Source organism: Nicotiana attenuata, unplaced genomic scaffold, assembly GCF_001879085.1.
Source record: "Nicotiana attenuata strain UT unplaced genomic scaffold, NIATTr2, whole genome shotgun sequence".
Classification (NCBI taxonomy): domain Eukaryota; kingdom Viridiplantae; phylum Streptophyta; class Magnoliopsida; order Solanales; family Solanaceae; genus Nicotiana; species Nicotiana attenuata.
In genome coordinates, this window is record NW_017672881.1 from 118,195 (window position 1) to 132,070 (window position 13,876).

Consider the following 13,876-nt stretch of genomic DNA (forward strand, 5'->3'; position numbering starts at 1 on the left):
GGAACTTTCAAATCACAAATGTTATGTTGACCTTGCTCGAGCAAAGAGGGTATTTTACGGGCGCCTCCGATCAAAATGCCTACAAGCACTTGAAGGGGTTCGTAGATACATGCTGGGGTAGCAAGCAAACAAACGTGTCCGAGGATGCGTTGAGATTGAGGCTTTCCCGTTCTCTCTTCGGGGTAAAGCGTTGGATTGGTTAGAAAGTCTCCCTAATCATTCTATCACCACATGGGATGAATTGGCGGAAAAATTTATTGGCAAGTTCTTTTCTCCAAGTCATATGGCGGCTCTTCGGCATGAGATTCTAGCTTTCAAGAAAATGCCAATGGAACCTTTGCACGAGATATGGGAAAGATATAGAACAATGGTGAAAGAGTGCCCTAATAACGACATGATCGAGGCGATGATACAACAAACTTTTTATCGGGGCATCAACACCACAAATCAGTGCATTGTGAACCAATTAGCCGGAGGGAACTTTATGAAACTTTCTTACCAAGAGGCATGTGATGTACTTGATGAAATGGACGACACCTCTTTGGCATGGCAAAAACGAGCAAATGTACCCCAAGGTGACCCCACGGTCATCCATTTGCACAAGGAATTGAATGATCATGGCCAAGCTATTGCCGAGCTTACAACAACTATGAATCAATTGGCGAAGGCGCAATTGCAACAAGTCCAAAACCCGCGCCAAGTCAATGCAATGGAAAGTGTTTCTATGTTGAAAAGGAGGCAAAGAGGGCAACAACAACCTCAAGGTAATTGTGAGCAATTTGATAACAACAATGATGATGGTGGTTATTCAAATGAGTGCTATGATGATCAAAGCGAAGAATGTCAATATGTCAATAACTACCAAGGGAATAGAGGAAATCAAGGGAATCAACAATGTCGTCCACAAGGAAATTGGGGCAATCAACAAGGCGGCGGTAATTGGAATAACAACAACCAACAACAAGGTGGTGGAAATTGGAACAACAACAATCAAAACAACAATTAGGGTAACCAAGGTAACAATTAAGGCAATTGGAACGGGAACAATAATAATTGGAGCAACAAAACAACAATCAAGGAGGGTGGAATAATGGCGGAAATCAAGGCAACCGGGGGCAAGGCTTTCAAAGGCCCCCCATGTACCAACAACCGAACAATCCACCCCCCTTTCAATCTCAAGGGTCTAGTTCTTCAGGTAGGGATATGGGGAGGATAGAAATGATGTTCGAACAAATGATGAAAAAGAACCAAGATTCCGATGCACAATTGGCTTCTCATAATACATCTATACAGAACCTAGAAGTGCAACTAGGCCAAATTTTTCAAGCGTTGAATACTCGACCTAAAGGTGCTCTCCCAAGTGATAAGGTAGTGAACCTGAAGGGAGGTAACAATCATGTGATGGCAGTTACAACAAGAAGTGGGAGAGGCGGTGATATGCATGCCTCGAATGAAAATCAAGTTGTGAATGATGATATTGGGTTCCAAGAAGATGTGGGTCCTTTGATTGTTGAAGATATGGATGAGACAAATGTGAACAATGAAGTGAGGATAGATATTGATGAGGCCGAGGTGGACACTCAAGTGGCTGTGAACCCGTCTAGGGAGCACATAATTGACATGCCGGAGCCGGTGGTGCCAAAAGCCAAGGAAACTTTGCCTAGACCACCTCCACCTTATCCTCATCGGTTAGCAAAGCAGAAGAGTGACAATCAATTCAAGAAGTTCATAGATATGATGAAAAGCCTTACAATCAATGTGCCTTTGGTGGAGGTACTTGAACAAATGCCGGGCTATGCAAAGTTCATGAAGGATTTGGTCACAAAGAAGCGTTCCATAGATTGTGAAATAATAAAGATGACTCACCAAGTTAGTGTGATAGTGCATTCTATGGCCCCAAAACTTGAAGACCCTGGAGCTTTTACTATCCCTTGCACTATCGGTAGTGCGGAGTTTGCTAAGGCCATTTGTGACTTGGGGGCTAGCATTAATTTGATGCCTTATTCAGTCTTCAAGACTTTGGGAATTGGGCAACCTAGGCCAACCTCGATGAGACTTCAAATAGCTGACCGGTTGATGAAGCGACCTTTGGGTATAATTGATGACGTTCTTGTCCGGGTGGACAAATTCATATTGCCGGCCGACTTTGTCATATTGGATTGTGAAGTGGACTTTGAAGTGCCGATCATTCTTGGGAGACCTTTCCTAGCTACGAGGAAGGCCTTGGTTGATGTTGAAGCGGGTGAGTTGACATTCTGAGTGGGAGATAAGAAGGTGGTATTCCATGTTTGCAAATCAATGAGACAACCCAATAACATGGAGGTGTGTTCATTTGTGGACATTGTCACGGCTGTGATAGTGGATGACACAGATTCCATGATAAATGTTGAAGATCCTCTTGAGGCCGTGCTTCTTAACATGGATGTCGATGATGATGCTAGCAGAGTGGAGTGCGTGAATGCATTGCATGGTATGGGTTCATATTCATATGAGCCTAGGAAGTTGTCTTTGGATCTTGAAAACCGCAAAACTCCACCAACTAAGCCATCCATTGAGGAGCCACCGGTGTTGGAGTTGAAGCCACTTCCTCCACACCTCAGGTATGAATTTTTGGGCTCTAATTCAAGTCTTCCAGTTATTCTTTCTTCTTGCCTTACTAACTTGCAGGTTGAGGCCACTTTGAGGGTGCTTTAAAGGCGAAAAAGGGCAATAGGATGGACTCTGGCGGACATTAGGGGAATAAGCCCCGCATTTTGCATGCATAAGATCATCTTGGAAGAGGATGCAAGGCCTTCCCTTGAACATCAAAGAAGACTAAATGAGGCGATGCAAGAAGTGGTAAAGAAAGAGGTTATCAAGTGGCTTGACGCCGGTGTGGTTTATCCAATCTCCGATAGCTTGTGGACTTCTCCGGTCCAATGTGTGCCAAAGAAAGGAGGGATGACGGTGGTGACCAACGACAACAATGAGCTTATTCCCACGCGAACCATTACCGGGTGGAGAGTTTGTATGGACTACAGGAAACTCAACAAGGTGACCCGCAAGGATCATTTTCCCTTGCCATTCCTCGATCAAATGCTTGATCGCCTTGCGGGGCGAGCATTCTATTGTTTTTTGGATGGGTACTCGAGCTACAATCAAATCTTAATTTCCCCAGAGGACCAATAGAAGACCACTTTTACATGCCCCTATGGTACATTTGCTTTCTCCCGGATGCCATTCGGGTTGTGCAATGCTCCGGCGACCTTCCAACGTTGTATGATGGCTATTTTCACCGACATGGTGGAAGACATATTGGAGGTCTTTATGGATGACATTAGTGTGGTTGGTGACTCCTTTGATGAATGCTTGGTAAATTTGGATAGAGTCTTAGCTCGATGTGAAGAAACTAACCTCGTTCTCAATTGGGAAAAATGCCATTTTATGGTCGAAGAAGGTATAGTGTTGGGTCACAAGATTTCTAAGCATGGGATTGAGGTAGACAAGGCTAAGATCGAGGTGATTTCAAGGCTCCCTCCCCCCACTTCTGTCAAAGGGGTGAGGAGTTTTCTTGGGCATGCCGGGTTCTACCGGCGATTTATCAAAGATTTCTCGAAGGTTGTGAATCCGCTTTGCAAATTGCTAGAGAAAGATGCCAAATTTGTTTTTGATGAAAAATGCATGGAGGCCTTTGAACTCTTAAAGCACAAGTTGACCACAACTCCTATCATCACCACACCTAATTGGAGTTTGCCCTTTGAACTAATGTGTGATGCAAGTGACCTTGCGGTGGGGGCGGTATTAGGTCAACGGGTTAACAAAATGTTTCATCCCGTGTATTATGCAAGTAATACTATGAATGAATCTCAATGAAATTACACGGTGACGGAGAAGTAGTTATTGTCCATTGTATTTGCCATGGAGAAATTTCGGCCTTATCTTATGGGGGCCAAGGTGATTGTGCACACGGACCATGCCGCCCTTAGGTATTTGATGACCAAGAAGGATTCCAAGCAAGATTGATGAGATGGGTGTTACTTCTTCAAGAATTTGACTTAGAAATAGTGGACCGGAAGGGAAGTGAGAATCAAGTTGCGGACCATTTGTCCCGGTTGGAGGAAGAAGGGAGGCCATGTGACGGCCTTGAAATAAATGATACATTCCCCGACGAGCAACTTCTTTCCGTGTCAATGTGTGACATGCCATGGTTCGCGGACATCGCCAACTTCATTGTGACCGGAATTGTCCCGTGTGAGCTCTCTTCCAACCAAAGGAAGAAACTCAAGCGGGATAGTCTGGATTTTTATTGGGATGATCCGTACTTGTTTAAAATTTGCACGGATGGTGTGATTAGAAGATGTGTCCCGGAAGGTGAACAATTGAGCATTTTGGAGGCTTGTCACTCCTCCCCCTATGGTGGCCATCATGGAGGGGTGAGAACGGCTTCAAAGGTCTTGAGTTGCGGTTTCTATTGGCTGACTTTGTTTAAAGATGATAGTGACTTGGTAAAGAGATGTGATGCATGCCAAAGAGCCGGCGGAATTTCAAAAAGGGATGAGATGGCTCTCAATTCGATTCTCGAGGTGGATATTTTTGATGTTTTGGGCATCGATTTCATGGGTCCTTTCGTGAGTTCTTGTGGGAACACTTATATTCTCGTGGCGGTGGACTATGTCTCAAACTGGGTTGAAGCCGTGGCTTTACCCAACAATGAAGCCCGGAGTGTTGTGGCATTCTTGAAAAGAGTATCTTCACAAGGTTTGGCACCCCTCGTGCTATCATTAGTGATGGGGGGTCTCACTTTTGCAACAAGGCTTTTGATTCATTGCTTGCCAAGTATGGAGTAAATCACAAAGTGACCACCCCCTATCATCCTCAAGCTAGTGGTCAAGTGGAAGTCTCCAACCGAGAAATAAAGAGTATCTTGTTCAAGACGGTCAATGCTAATAGGACCGATTGGTCAAAAAAGTTGGATGACGCCTTATGGGCGTACCGGACGGCTTACAAGACCCCAATTGGTATGTCCCCGTACCGGTTGGTGTTTGGGAAAGCTTGCCATCTTCCGGTAGAATTGGAGCATAAAGCTATGTGGGCCTTAAGAAAGTTGAACTTGGAATGGGATGTTGCAGCGAATCTCCGTGTTGAGCAACTTAATGAGCTTGATGAGTTTGGATTTCATTCCTACTCTAGCTCGTCCTTGTATAAGGACAAGATGAAGTATCTTCACGACAAATATGCTCGGGACAAGGAATTCAAAATTGGTGATATGGTTCTTCTTTTCAACTCCCGGTTATGTCTGTTTCCGGGAAAGCTCAAATCAAAGTGGAGTGGGCCATTTGAAGTTGTGTTCGTAACCTTATTCGGTGCTCTTGATCTAAGGAACAAGAATGGTGAAATATTCAGAGTCACTGGACATCGTGTAAAGCATTATCTTGGGAAGATTGATGATAGCCACATGGTGGCTATGGTACATTTAAAATGATGTGTTGGTAACCCGCGTCGTGCCGCGACGTTAAATCAGGCGCTTCTTGGGAGGCAACCCATGTCTTTTTCTTTTTCTTTGATTTTCTTTGTAGTTTTGGATTTTTGAGCTAATTGGTTATGAGATGTTGCAGGAATTGTGTTGATGCAATGCAAAACTAGTTGGAACAAAGGGCACAGTCTCTGAAGTTTGCCAGTGCGGCCGCAGTACACTTTTGCGCGGTCCGCGCTGGCATGTTCCAAAAATATTGCTCTCTGAAGTTTTCCACCGCGGCCGCGGGCAAGTTTGTGTGGTCCGCGGTGGACCTTCGTGGCCGCGGTACACTTTAATGCGGTCGCGCCAAGGTTGCCTTTTGAAATTTCATATGTTAAAACCCAGCGCGGTCCGCGATCGCTTTTGTGCGGCCGCGCTGGTAGGTGAGTATGGCCCCCACAGTTTTTCTATAAATAGGGCCCAAGGGCCTCATTGTACCCTTTTCGCAATTTGAAAACCTAGAGCCCTAATTCTACTGTTCATCCCTTTCTGAGACCGTAACTCTGACTTGCTTGGACTAATTGCATTCAATCTTCACAAACTTGGTAACATTTCATGCATTTGTGATTAATTAATTTCATATTTTCATTTTTACGTCTTGCCCAGTAGTTTTAGCTTCTTCTTTTTATTTAATTGTTAGTTTAGGATAGTTTAAAACCGGGGTATGTGCTAAATGTGCTTAATCAATGGGTGAACTGAGTAGGGACAAAGTAGGTGTAAAAAACTTGAACATGAATGGAAAAAATGCAACCCTAACTTAGTGCCCGTAAACCCTAGCTCAGCGCGGACCGCGGTCGCCTTTGCGCGACCGCGCTGCCCTGACGCGGTCCGCGTTGCTTTTCTGTGCGGACCGCGGTGCTCTTTAGATTGCAAGTCAAATTCTACCAGCGCGGCCCCATTGCACTTTTGTGCGGTCCACGCTGGCCCACCGTGGCAGCGATCCCATTTTGTGCGGACCACGGGGGGAGATTCAGAGAGTTATGTTTTGGGACCTTTGCCCAGCGTGGACCGTGGTCATTTTTGTGCGGTCCGCGGTGCCTCCAACGCGGCCGCACTCCTGTTTTGTGCGGTCCGTGGTGCTACTGCAACCTGTTCTGCAACCGTGTACTGCAATTATCTCTGCAATCTATTTCATTTACGTGTTTCATTGTATGCGCTTAAACTAACAATGTTATATGCTTATCTTTGCAGATAATGGTTAAACAAAGGGGCGGCAAACAATCACAACAACCCGGGAGAGGTGGTTCCTCCCGAGGGGGTAAAGGCATGAGAATAGCGAAACTCACTCCCCAGGCTCGGGAGAACATAAAAAGACCCAGAAATTGATAAAAGCTGCTGATAAGGCTGCTTCTCATTCGTCGGGGAGTGAGTATGTGCCCTCCAAAGACATCTCCTCAGATTCAGTCCCAACTCATATAACTGACCCCCTCCACCTAGTTGATACCCCTCCACCATCACCCACATCCAAAAGACCGGTAAATATAGTTTTGGATTCATCTGACGAGTCCGCAGCCGGTAGTGGGAACTACTCCACCTCCCCCACAACTTCATTATCTGGGGAGAGTGCAGGCGGAGATGAGGGAGGTGAGCCTCAGATTGGGCGAATTGCACGAACTGGAAAGCCGAAGAATGGGCAAGGAAGATAGTTCGTGACGCGAAGTGGCATTTCGCAAGTTTAGGGAGTGGTGGCCGGTGAGGAAGTTGATACCGGAGAGGAGTTTTATTGACACTGACCTCTTACCCCACAACCCTAATGTGCAGAGGGAGTTCAGAACTAGATGGGGCTGGGAGTTTTTCATGGAGAAGTGCATCGATGCTAATGAGCACATGGTCAGGGAATTCTACTCTAATGTAGCTCACATTGTCAAGGATACCAAGGTGACCAAAATTAGAGACAAAACAGTGTTGTTTGATGGAACATCTTTAAATGAGTATTTGGGGTTCCGTGATGAAGATGAGTCACTTTATTTGGCTAAGTTAGGGATGGGTGAGGAAGTCCGTCCCTGGTTGGCCCAGTACTTGGCAATCCCAGGTACTGTGCCAGAGTGGTTGCAAGCAGGGAAGAAAATATTTTGAAAGACCTTCAACTTTGAGGCTCGAGGGTGGTTGACATTTGTATGCAGTCAGCTTGACCCTTCTACCCACGATCAGACTATTCCACTTACCCGGGCGGTTCTTGTTGCATCTATTATGGCCGGGTACCCTATCAATGTGGGTAATGTGATATCCCGTGTGATTTCTGCTGTGGGGCAAGAGCATGACAGAAATTATCCTTTTCCCAACACCCTTTCAATGTATTTCTGGGACATGGAGGTGGAGAAGAAAAGATATGATGTCAAGACCAAGCCTGTGGCTCCCTATTCTTGGTACAGTATGCAGGGCCCGGACAACCCTAAGTCCAAGAACTACCAGCCACCTGCTTCTACCCCAACTGGCCAGTTTGAGGATCCAGTTGCGGTCGAGCCTTCCACCGAGCCTGCTGCCACTACAGGAGTAGACTTGCCTCCAGAACCTTCCTCTACTGCTGGTCCAGTTTTTCAGCAGGCCCGGGAGTGCCATCTTCCAAGACTCATCTCTTCACTGCCCATCAGTTGAGCCAGACATTGGCTAGCTTGAACAACTGGATGTCAGCTGCGACATCCAAGTTGTCCACATTGTCTTCCACTATTCAGACCCAATCAGCACCTCGGCCAGCTCAGATTCCTCAGTCCATTGAGGACACTTTGAAGAAACTCCTGGAGAACCAGGAAAGGATTATGAAGACACAAGCTACTTTGACTACAACTGTGGAGTCACATGGCAAGGCTCTGAAGGAGCTTGCCAAGGAGCACAAGAAGATGAGGAGATCACAGGCTTCCAAAGAGTCTGTGAAGCAGCTCAGGGCAGATGTGGACAAGCTATTGGCAGACCAGATGCCTCTAGACCTGCTATTCGGGGACCCAGCCCTAGACCCAGCAGCACCAGTAGCAGAGTCCCAGCAGGAGCAGGCACCCAGGCAGCCTAGGAAGAAGAAAAGGAAGCTCCCCAGCACAGCGGATGCAGTTATTGAGGTGGCAGTCCCACAGGAGGCCTCCTCCAGTTTGCCTCAGGATGCACCTGACATCCAGCAGGTCCAGGAACAGGCCCCAGTCCCAGCAGTTGAGCAGCAGGAGGCCGAGAGCCAGTCTGAGGCTCCCGCACATACGGAGGACTTGGGGACCACTGATGATCCCATGCAGACGGACCAGGCTTAGGGAGCCCCTATATCCTTTCTTATGACTTTTTTTTGATGCTTAGTTTGATAGTTGGCATTGGGGACAATGCCAGCTTTTATTCGTGGGGGTGCGCCCTACTTTTTTGTTGATTATCTGGATGACTGTATATACAGATTGTTAGTTTATGCTTTACTTTGATTTTCTATTTTGGGTTGTATATAACTTTACACTTTAGTCTTTTTTCTTCTACTTTTTATTCTCTCTTTTAGTCTGTATATAAAGTTACATTTCTGTACATATTCATCCCCTATTGTACATATTCATTCTATTTTCTATTTTTGTAATTTTTTTTTGTTTTTAGCTTTATAGTTAGGTTCGTAGCCTCTTGTTTTGTTTTTGACGCTTCCAATAAGCCCTTGCTTTTCTTAAGGCCACGGTTCTTTCCAAGGGTGGAGTATTGTGTGAACCGGGTGGCTCTTCCCGATGATGGATGGAGTGACAACCTTCTTAAGGGTTTGAGTCCGTTTTTTTGATTTTTCATTTGTTTTTGATAGTTGTAGTTAAGGGTACCTCAAGTAAAGCTTCACTTGGGCCTAGCACATTTGCCTTTGATCCCATGGTCAAAGACATAATGTTGTGTTTAGGATGGTGAAGGTCGTGGCTTTGAGACTCTTGCATTGACCAAACAATCATCATATGGTCTTTTCGGACCATTGTGTGCTTGAATCGTAACTAAGGTCATTGTGGTCCCTCGACTCGATGTCTTTAGCAATCCCCTAGCGTGTGTGGTGAGGAATCGAATTGTGAGTCCAAGTCCCGAGCCAATGGTCTAGAACTTGCCCTGAATGTTTGTTGAGGCAAAATCCTAGGTGAAATTTGACTTGAAAAGTGATTATAGGCTCTCCTTGATCCGAATGTAAGTTGAACAATTCCATAGCCTACCAAAGAGATGATCCCTAGTTAACCCTTTTGAGCCTTAAACCTTTTTCTTTCAAGAACTAATGCTACAAGCCTATACCCGTTCTAAATGACTACCCTCTCTTGGAACCCAAATCTTCCCTTGAGTAATGGAAAATGTCTAAGTTTGGGGGGAGAGACAAGAAAGGAAACAAAGTGGTAGAAAGGTACAAAAGCAAAAGAAAAAGGAAGGCAATGAAAAAACAAGAAAAGAAAAAGACAAAAGAAAGTCCAATGTGAACAAGAATAAAAAGGGATTCAAGGAAAACAAAAGTGAAAAAGGTGTGGAAAAAGTAGAAAAAGGAGAAATGTTTTGAATTGCATAAGAAAGAGTGACAATGTGTCTCTCTAACCCCTTGTAAAGAAGTGAAATACTCAAAAGAGTCCAGAGAGTTGTGCCAAAATGAATCAAAAGAAGTGCTTAAGGGAAGATTGAACTTACTTGAATAAAAACATGTCCTACCCTTACCCAAAAGCCTGCACAATGACTCCACAAAAGCCCTATAGGATCTTGAGTTGAAGGAAACCTACATTAGTGGATACTTACGTAAGGGGCAAGCATATGGTACCTAGAGCCAGACTTGTGACCTTCTTCTTGAGAGAGATGAGTGAAACTCCATCAACCTCGATTTGTGTGTTAATACTCTAAAAGGTGAGGTTCGCTTAGGGAGAGTTGAGGATGTGTGAGTTTGGGTTCCACAATGACCAAAGTAATTGAGAGAAGTTGTTTGATGAAATGTGTCAACTCTTGATGCTCTTGTGTCACACTTGATCCTTGGTTTTTCAAAGTTTAAATGTGTTAATGATGCATTCGTATTGAGGGCAATTGTTAGTCCCAATTGATGCTTGTTGAGGTTGCTTTAGGATAGCTGGAATTACTTGGATTGACCTTTAAGGGATTTTGTTTGCTTGAGGACAAGCAAAGGTTTAAGTTTGGGGGAGTTGATAAGTTAGGATTTTAACGTGTTTTATGCCCCTACTTGGCTATGCTTTAAGTATAAATTGCTATAAAATAACCCCAAAATGCTCACAGGTTGTGCTTGATTGCAGGTTTGGTCGACAAAGTGACGAAATGTCAAGATCGGCTCAAAAAGGAGTGAAACCTTCTCAAGTATCAATGACCAAGAGAATTGAGGAAAAAGGGGCCTAGTGCGGACCGCGCAAAAGTGGATGCGGCCGCACTAGGAGGTTCAGAGACATGGCATATTCAGTGGAAGTGCTACGCAGCCGCGGTTAGATTCTCGCGGTCCGCGGTCAGGCTACGCGGCCGCTTCACACTTTTGTGCGGTCCGCGTGAATGAGATTCAGAGAGTTGAAGTTTTGACAATTTCAAGCAATGCGCTCCGCGTTCCTTTATGTGCGGCCGCGCCAACTTCCATCGCGGCCGCGGTGCACTTTCTCGCGGTCCGCGGTCCCTAACTTCAGAGAAGCTGAAATCATAAGTCTAAGAGCCAGTGCGGCCGCGGTCCTTTTTGCGCGGTCCGCGCTGATCCCGCAGGGGTATTTTTGTCCATTTTTTTCCAGCCTAGTATAAATAGAACATTTTACCATTTTTAGGTTAAGTTTTAAATTTTGAACGCAGCTGAGCTCGTGAGACCGGATATTGTAGCCATTTTCGGCACTTTTGCTCTTTATTATTGTAGTTTCTTCTTAGTAATTAATTAATATGCTTAGTTTTTCATCTATTTCTTCAATTTTTGTACCTAGCATGAGTAGCTAAACTCATTAGCTAGGGTATGGGTGTTGCCATCTAAGGTTAGATTGATATTGGGTGTTTGTTATTTAGGTTGATTTTAGGTTTTAATTAAGGATTGGTGGTTGTAAACACTGATTCTAGCTTTGTGGGTTTAACTCTTCTTGAGAAAGAGAGTCCATGACCCCAAAATTAACCCAACAAGGAATTGGGATGGACCCATGAGAAATGGTAGCCCCAATTAACGGGTTAAATCTCGAGAGAGTAATCACCCTACTTGAACCCTAGTTGCTTGGTCTAATTGGCCTACTCAATTGGTCTCGAGAGAGTCAATTGGGCAAAATCATTCTCTCTACCGAGAGGTGTGAGAGTGAGTACAATTGTACAACGGTTATAGCATAAGCCCCAAATATGTCAATCTATCATTAGTAGTTTCCGCCCATTAAATAACCACCTAGGTGATGCCATGACCCTAGTGCCTTTCTCTATTTTAAATACAATTTAGCAATATTCTCGTAGCATAATTTAGTTTTAGTCATTAGTATTATAATAGTAGTTACAAAAATCAAAGAAAACCAAAAATGTTTGAAGTGACATTAGAAGCACAACCACATCTCTAGAATACAACTCCACTACTAGCTCCCAGTGGAAATTTGATCCCGAACCACTATTCGGGTAAAAGCTATTGTGACCCGCTCTTCCTACCTTAGTGTAGCATCGAGTCGGCAGCGATCACCTTTTCACTAGCCAACCCCAATATTTTTTACAAATTATTATAGACCAAATACTGAATTACATCAGAAAAGTGTAAAATAAGAAGTTACAACCATATGAAGCCTGATTCTCACTTCCTCTCCGAGTTATGTTATATACCACCTCAAATGCCACTTGTTTCAAAGCTTTTTTCAGACCTGGGTGTGTCAAAGTTCCCTAAGGGTCTCAAGGGACCACGGGTAGTGCTTACACCCAGGTTTGCATAACCATATAGAGATGAGTGTAGTGTGGAAGGGCCAACCCTTATATGTCCAAGTTCAGAGGGAGCTCAAGGGTCCCAAGGCAAGGCTCACACAAGAGGGGCAGAACCAAGGTTGTAAGAGTATAGTGGAAGTGCAGAAATAGAAATTTATTTAAAACCATGTTGAGAAAAGTAAAGGGTAAGGGTGATTTGAAAAAAGTAGTAGTAAAACTTAAACTACATAGAATAAGTAGTTGCACAAAGGGGTCAGGGGTTTTGGGAATACATTGCATGAAACATATGATCCTAGGAGGGGTCAGGTTTGAACATGCACATCAATAGATGATGCTAACATGCCCACAAACCAGCCAGAGAACACAAACACACAGAGGGGACGTGGGGTTTGGGATTCATACACATAGGAGAGCATTAATCTAAAAGGGGAAGGGGACACATTTCAACATGCTAGTAATGTAACTTGATTGCAGAAACATAAGCAGAAGTGGACAAACATAAGAGAAGTTGGAACAATTACAGAAACATGTTGTTGTTGATGCATGAAAATTAATTCGGACATACCAGTAAAGAAGCAAAGTGCAGAAAGGAAAAGTAAGCAAATTTCCACAGCCTAGCTTGGAAGAGGGATTCAAGGGCGGCGTTTGGTGAAGAATGAGGTAGGTTTAGGGGTCTTTCAGGGATAAAACGGTAAGGGCAAATATTGGCCGTTGATATGAATGATCAACGACGTGGATTAAAGAGGGTAGGTGGGAATCTGGGTTGGGTCTTTAATTAGGTTAGGGGTCGGATTTGAATGGGAATTGGGCCAGAGAAATTGGGTTTAATTTGGGGTTACAATTAGGCTAAAATTGAAATACAATTGGGCTAGATTTTAAATAGCCATTTCTCCCTATTTATTTTATAAAAAAAATAAATTAATTTCTAAAAACAAATTAAAAGCACCAAAACGATTTATAATATATAATTAACACTTTAAAAATATAGGACCTGATTTTATGAATATAAACGCAATTAAATCTTAAAAGAGGCTAATATTGCAATTATATGCAATTTAGCTTAGAAATACTAAATAAATTTGTAAAGATATGCAAAAATTAACTTAGCTATATTTTTGCATAAATATGAAGATACAATAAGAGAATCATCAAAAATAATAATTTTGGGCATAATTATTGGGATTTTTTGAATAAAAAAGGAAATAAATTGATTTAAAAGCCTTCAAAAATTATGAAAAAAAATAATAAAATACTTGGACATACTTATATATGCATATATATGCTATTTTGAAAGTATTTTGCATATTGAAAATATATAGGGAAAAATTGGGTGTCAACAGCTGCCCCTCTTTACCCGAGAAGGATGAAAGAGTTTTCGGGTAAAGATATGATGGCCAATTTTGACCGAGCGAAACGATTTGGGAATATTCGGCCGCCCCTGGCTTCTGAGTTGCCTACATATCCCTGGTTTTACAGGAATCAGGCCGTATGTAGTTCAGGATCCGTCGGCGGAGTATGCCGACGGGTACTTTCCAAGAACGGACGCAATATCTAGGGCTGGATGAGTGG

At 43.8% G+C, this 13,876-nt stretch overlaps 1 pseudogene; it reads left to right on the forward strand.

Annotated features, from left to right (window-relative positions):
• The window catches only part of LOC109214805, a 55,662-nt pseudogene extending 47,573 nt beyond the window's left edge, over positions 1-8,089 (forward strand).
• The last annotated feature ends 5,787 nt before the right edge of the window (positions 8,090-13,876 follow it).